A 6,000-nucleotide genomic window follows, 5' to 3' on the forward strand; every position below is an offset into this window, starting at 1 on the left:
AGTGAGGTAACGATGACGACACCTTTATCGGAAGAGATATCGTAGAACAGCATATTGATGGCTAAGTTCTAACAACACGTATCTCAAAAATAGCAACTTTTCATGAGAGGAAAATAAACGATTTATATTTTTAATTGTACACTGAAATTAAAAACCAAAAGTTCATAGAACTGAAAAAGAAGTATACATTTGCAAAGAGAGTTTTTTTACTTGAAATTTATTTTTTTGATATCATTACACTTTGTTTAAGATAACTGTCTCAAACCGGCCAAATTTTGAGATACGTGTTGTTAGAACTTTGCCATCGATATTGAATGTTACATAAATATATCGTTCTGTCTGTTTAATTTTAATTTTATAGAGTACTTTATGATGACTGCGTGCCAGTCGAAGCATTTGTAGTAGACCCATATCTTAACCCATTAGTGCATGGAGTTATTTTTGTCAAACATTCATTTAGAAAGTTATTATTTTTATTTTATTTTATTTTATTTTATTCTCAAACCACCGGATACAGCTCTTATTGGCCATTTAACACCGGGGTGTTCAACAAATGTAACAAGTAAACGTACACAAACGACCATGCCCTGGACCGGGGAAACCTACCCAGGCGGGACTCGAACCCGCGACCTCTTGTTTGGCAGGCGGGAACGTTACCCCGCCGCCACCGAGGCCGGCCATTATCTGGCTAATAAGGCCCATTTTAACTTATTTCTGTAATTTTTAAATTTTTACAATAAATAGTTTAAATAATAAGCCCGTCCGATATGTCGGACGGTCAGTTTTCAGTGTTGATTACCGATTCAAATTGGTACAGAAAAACTTGATAATTTAGGAAATAAAAAGATCAACCTTTTGACGAAAAATTAAATAAAAGTTATCAACATATTGAGGAAATACTATAATAAAAGATAATTTACTTACCCTATGAGGGTGACTGAAAATTATCTCAATTCCATGTCTCACATATATACTTTTCAAGTCGATAAATTCAATGAGTCAACTAGAATATTAGCGGGGCGGTGAAGACAGACATCCATTTGAACTTAATACAGTATTAAAATGTAGCGCAAGTCAACTGGAGCCCATAAAAAAATAAAATAGACACGTCCGATATATCGGACGCTATGCACTAATGGGTTAATCAAATTAAAATCGTGTACTTGTGGTAAAGTTTAATAAGAACTAAGCATAAGTTATATAAGCGGGCGTGACTCGGTGGATATCCTTTATCCATTTTCCCGTGAATGTTGAAGAAATAAAACGAAACAAAGATGCATTGCCTCCAAAGGTTTTATTTCTTCATCTCCCAAAATAAAACAGAAAAACACACCGGAGGGACCACGTGCTTCACCTTCGAACAGTTTAGTTTCGACCCGCACACCCAGTACGAAGTATGGTTGAAAGAATTAGAGGTTCGGCCTACCGACGTTAGTTGCATGGGGCACTCACATTTCTACCACTAACAGAAGAACGGTGAACGCAAAGTGGCCATTCAATTTTTAAGCCCAATGTTTTAACTTCTGTATATTCTGTCATGAAATGGGTCGAAACTATTCCCTCTGATCCCCCTCCACTCAACGTCTGGAATCGAAACTTAACTATGAGCAGCAGAGTTTCCATTAATTTAGTATCGTTCCTGGGAGTAAGGTTTCGTCACGGGTCGGAACTAATCTCCTTGGTGATTTTAACTTCGTGCGGGAACGAAACTAAACCTAGGCCTCCTATTTTCGTTTTCCTCCGAGTCGATACGAAACATTTTCGCATGGGGGACTGTATAAAGGAGGCCCAATTCCATCCCAGAGAGGGCTGATTTCTGTTGCCGCTTCGGTCGTATTTTAATCGGCTTTCAAAAATGTCCGCAACGTGGTGATGAGTATAATGCGATCCACTTTTTTCAAATATATTACATTATAATGTTTGTAATTGCGAGGAATGGCATGAAGAGTTATGCATTCCATAAATCACACCATCATGAATGTAAAATTTGGTAAATACCCCTAATTATACCTCATTTCTTCGTGAAACTCGGATCAATTTCACCGTCAGCGACGCGAGTGGCGACACCTGTAAACCCATTGAAGTGCGCGGTGTTTTTACAATAAAGTCATGGTGAACAACACATTTAGAGGCCGACTTAAGGATCCTCTACTGTAATATTCGTGCATTTTCGTTTCGTTTCACTTGCCATCCCTGCAGAAACTTCGATATCTTTGAGTATAATTCATGACAGCAGTTATCGAGTTGGAATTCTGATTACATTTCTAATCTATGGCGAAATACGTGAGGAAAGCGCCAGATCATAATTAACTAAAGAAAGTTCTCGTGTGCAATTTGATATTTCTTTGAATAAGATCAAATCTTTGCAGAGCCGTTACGTGCCTAAAAGTCGTTTTCATATTTTTAAGACCTGATGGAAGCAGGCATCATAGATAAGCTATTTACTAAAAGGCTGGTTTTATAACCTACGAATTAATGCAGCTACTTCTGCACCCATTTTCTTCTGCGTTCTTTTGCATGATTTTTTTTATAATTCCCTAACGGGATTATGGTAAAAATTATGGAAGATAAAAATTGAGACTGAAGACAATTGAAGTTAAAAATTGAGAGATTTAAGTCAAAAATGGTTGGGAAGACGTATTACTCCCGATCGACCGGTTTTAAGCTGTTCATTTCACGATATACTACTTGTGTAATAGCTAATCATGGGCCTCAAAATTTCATGCTATTTAAAACCTTAGTTCTCTTTTCTTTCTCGAATAAAATAATGAGAAATGAGAAAATAATGAGATGAAATTTTCGAGATTCAGGTCATTTATTGACTCAAGTCTACTCTCTATTCCCGTAAAATATGAAGACGATGGCTTAAGGTTTTAGACGTGCTATGCGTCTTGAAAAGAGAGTGAAGCGACCTCTTTATTCATTTAACCCATATCCTTGGCATTTTCTCCTCTTGCTAATGCTCAGTAAAATTACTTCGTCTTACAACTTCAACGACAGAACGATGTCGCGGTGAATCGCTCGTCTTTTTTTAATCAACGCTATAACCATGCATTTTTGTTTCAGCTAAGAGCACCTATAAAATGAGGCTGTTTGATGGAGAGAATTCGTGGGAGGATAAAACTAAGGAACGTCTTCTGGAAGGCGATGGCCGGAAGAAATAAGATAATGGCAGTAATGGGAAGTTTAACGCTGGCGCATGACTGAAGCGGACTTTGCGGTATCTTGCTCCATAAATTACGACCCCTTGGAACTTGACGTAATTTTAATGGCGTTCATAGAGGCTCTTTTGTTCCTTCTTTTAATCACCATTATGGGAATTTAGACGGCGCGGCGTGGGAAAAGTTGGGAAGGCGTAGGTAGACTGTTTCGTCCCCTTTGCCAGTCCAATTGAAAAAAGAATTGGCTTTTTTTGCCCCAAGTGAGGTCGTGTCTTATCATCGCTTTTGCTCAAGTAACGCTTCATAATGTTGGGAAAGACGTCCTCATCTCGCTACGACTTGCATAGAAAATTCATCGTTGCTGCTTTAGATACTCGCTCTCTAGTTCTTGAGGCATTGAAGGGATCATAAATTCATGGTGAACCCAGAATCTGCCTGCGCTTTTGACTTGCTCACTGCTCAGCGGTGAGAGCGCGAATATGGCGCATTAGCATAGTACTAAGGCGTGTTCTTTGTGATGAAACTCTTCCAGGAATAAAAAATAGTATTTAAATCTTGATTGAAAGAAGAAATTAAGTTAAAATGGATTCAGTTATTAGCATTTGGGCCAGATTTATTATAATAACTAGGTTTGAAGCCTTAGTCTCCGATTGAGCTAAATGCCTGAATATTTGGTCGTCTTTTTTTCTACAGATGTTTAAAATGCTTCAAAATGGCCGAATTTTTTAATAAGTAAACTGATAAATATCCAGATTATTTTGTATCATAGTAGTAGACTCTCTGTATGCTTCGAAGTTTGGCAAGCACACAAGAAAGATAACATTGGATGCTAAATGGTCGTCGTAGATCGTGGGAAGGTATATAGTTTTGGAGACGGTACTGGATTTTATTTATATTAAACAGATTTTCATTTAATTCGGCCACTATATTTTCATTCCTATGGGAATATCTGTGAGATTAAAACTTTCTAATACTGAATGGCTTGCTCACTAACTGGACTTGGGATTCAGAGCACTTAATTATCAGGAATTAATGTTAAAACCGCTGCCGCTAATTTCTAATTAAATTTCTAGCAATGATTACTGTTCATATAGTAAAACGCTATCTCTTAAAATTGGTTCCTCTCTCTTTCGAAGCACTAATTCTGATTTTCGGAAGAAAAAAACAGCTTCCCAATTAATAGAAAATGATTCTGCGTGTTTGAATTTTTCATACCTTCAAAGCACGGAGACGATATGTGGTTGAGTGAAATTCATTTGCAGGGGACTCCATTCTTCGATATCCATGCACCTAAGAATTTGAATGGGAAAACAAGTATATAGCATTGTTATGCTTGCGTAAATTCGCAAGAAATCCATCAAATTCTTCTCAAATAAACCAGAGTTGCCGAATTTTCTGATGAAATTTCCGTAAACATTGTATCCTTGAACAAAGTTAGCTTGAGAAATTTTCTCATGTCGGCACGTCACGTTAACTGTTCATTTGACTGGAGTTTCTTTAAGCGGAAAATCTATTTTGGTACCATAGTATATCGACTCTTTTGTCAGTCGAGACGTGCGAAGAGGTTAACCGCGACTTTCGCATTTGTCTCATTTGCGCTAGTGTGGCTGGCCTTGAAACCTCCTCTTGGGTTGCCTCCCTTTCACTCTCTCGAGTGGCACTGTAGGGGACAGTGCGTTTAAGTGGTACTTCTTTCGCTCTGCAGTTATGCCATCATTCATCATAATTTATTTTATTAGTTTTTCCTTTAATTTACGTAAAGTTTTAATGGATCGGTCTTGCTCTATGACTGCGTTTTTCAACATTCTAATTCTTTCCTCAGAATTTTATTTCAATTTTGAATAATCAATTACTCTCATTATTGATTTTAAATTTCGGTACAAGGTCTTTGCTTCTTTTGATAGCTCTGATTTTTCCACTTTGCCATCAGGTGGCTTTCAATATTCCAGTTCCTGTTTCTCATCCATCTGTTTTGGCTATTTTCTAGTCACGGCTAGATCTTAGAGCGTTCTCTGCTCTGTAATTTTTCTATTATTCGATAGATCCCCTTCATTACTATTTCCGTATCAACGTTACGTAACATTATGGAGAAAACTTAAAAGGCATGAGTTGACATGTAATGCCCTGGAAATCAAACCTATCACGGAGAGCATGTACAACAAATGAGTGGTATCTTGTCAAAAAGAGACCGTACTAATTACATGTACATACTAATAACCACTAATTTCCACTTGTGTAAGGTAGACATCATCGTAAGTTTAGTCTTTAAGCATATTTTCGCCGACTGCTTTTCGGTGGACAGTGATTGTACACCACTGGACACACATCAAGTGACAATTGCAATATCGAATCATTTTATGGTTTTTTATTTTATCTCTAGCTTGTTACTGCATGATTATAACTCGAATGATGGATAACACTGGGTTTTAAGAAAGGAGGCAGGGTTATTTTCAAAGAATTAGTGTAAAATGTCAATGTTGATAACTGTTATTTAATGCTCTTTGAAACTCTTAACCGACTGATATCGATTGCTAATGGTTAATGCTGATAAATATTCCACAGAAGAGTATTATAAAATAATTGACTTTTGAATAATTTATTTCCCCGTATATTTTTTGAATTCATCATTGATGATATTTTTAGTTTCATTTTTCTGAGCTAATATTAAGTGAAAGCAATCATGAGGGTTAAATAATTCATATTGAATTAAGTAATGAATACTGAATTTTATTTGAAGCTATTAATATGTATTATGTAATCGATTACTCTCGGTGAATCGCGGAGAAGCTACAATCAGCTGTGCTCTTAGGCTTCATAGCATTACGATGATATAGTTTCT

The sequence above is a fragment of the Ischnura elegans genome, chromosome 6 (genome assembly GCF_921293095.1).
Source record: "Ischnura elegans chromosome 6, ioIscEleg1.1, whole genome shotgun sequence".
Taxonomy (NCBI): domain Eukaryota; kingdom Metazoa; phylum Arthropoda; class Insecta; order Odonata; family Coenagrionidae; genus Ischnura; species Ischnura elegans.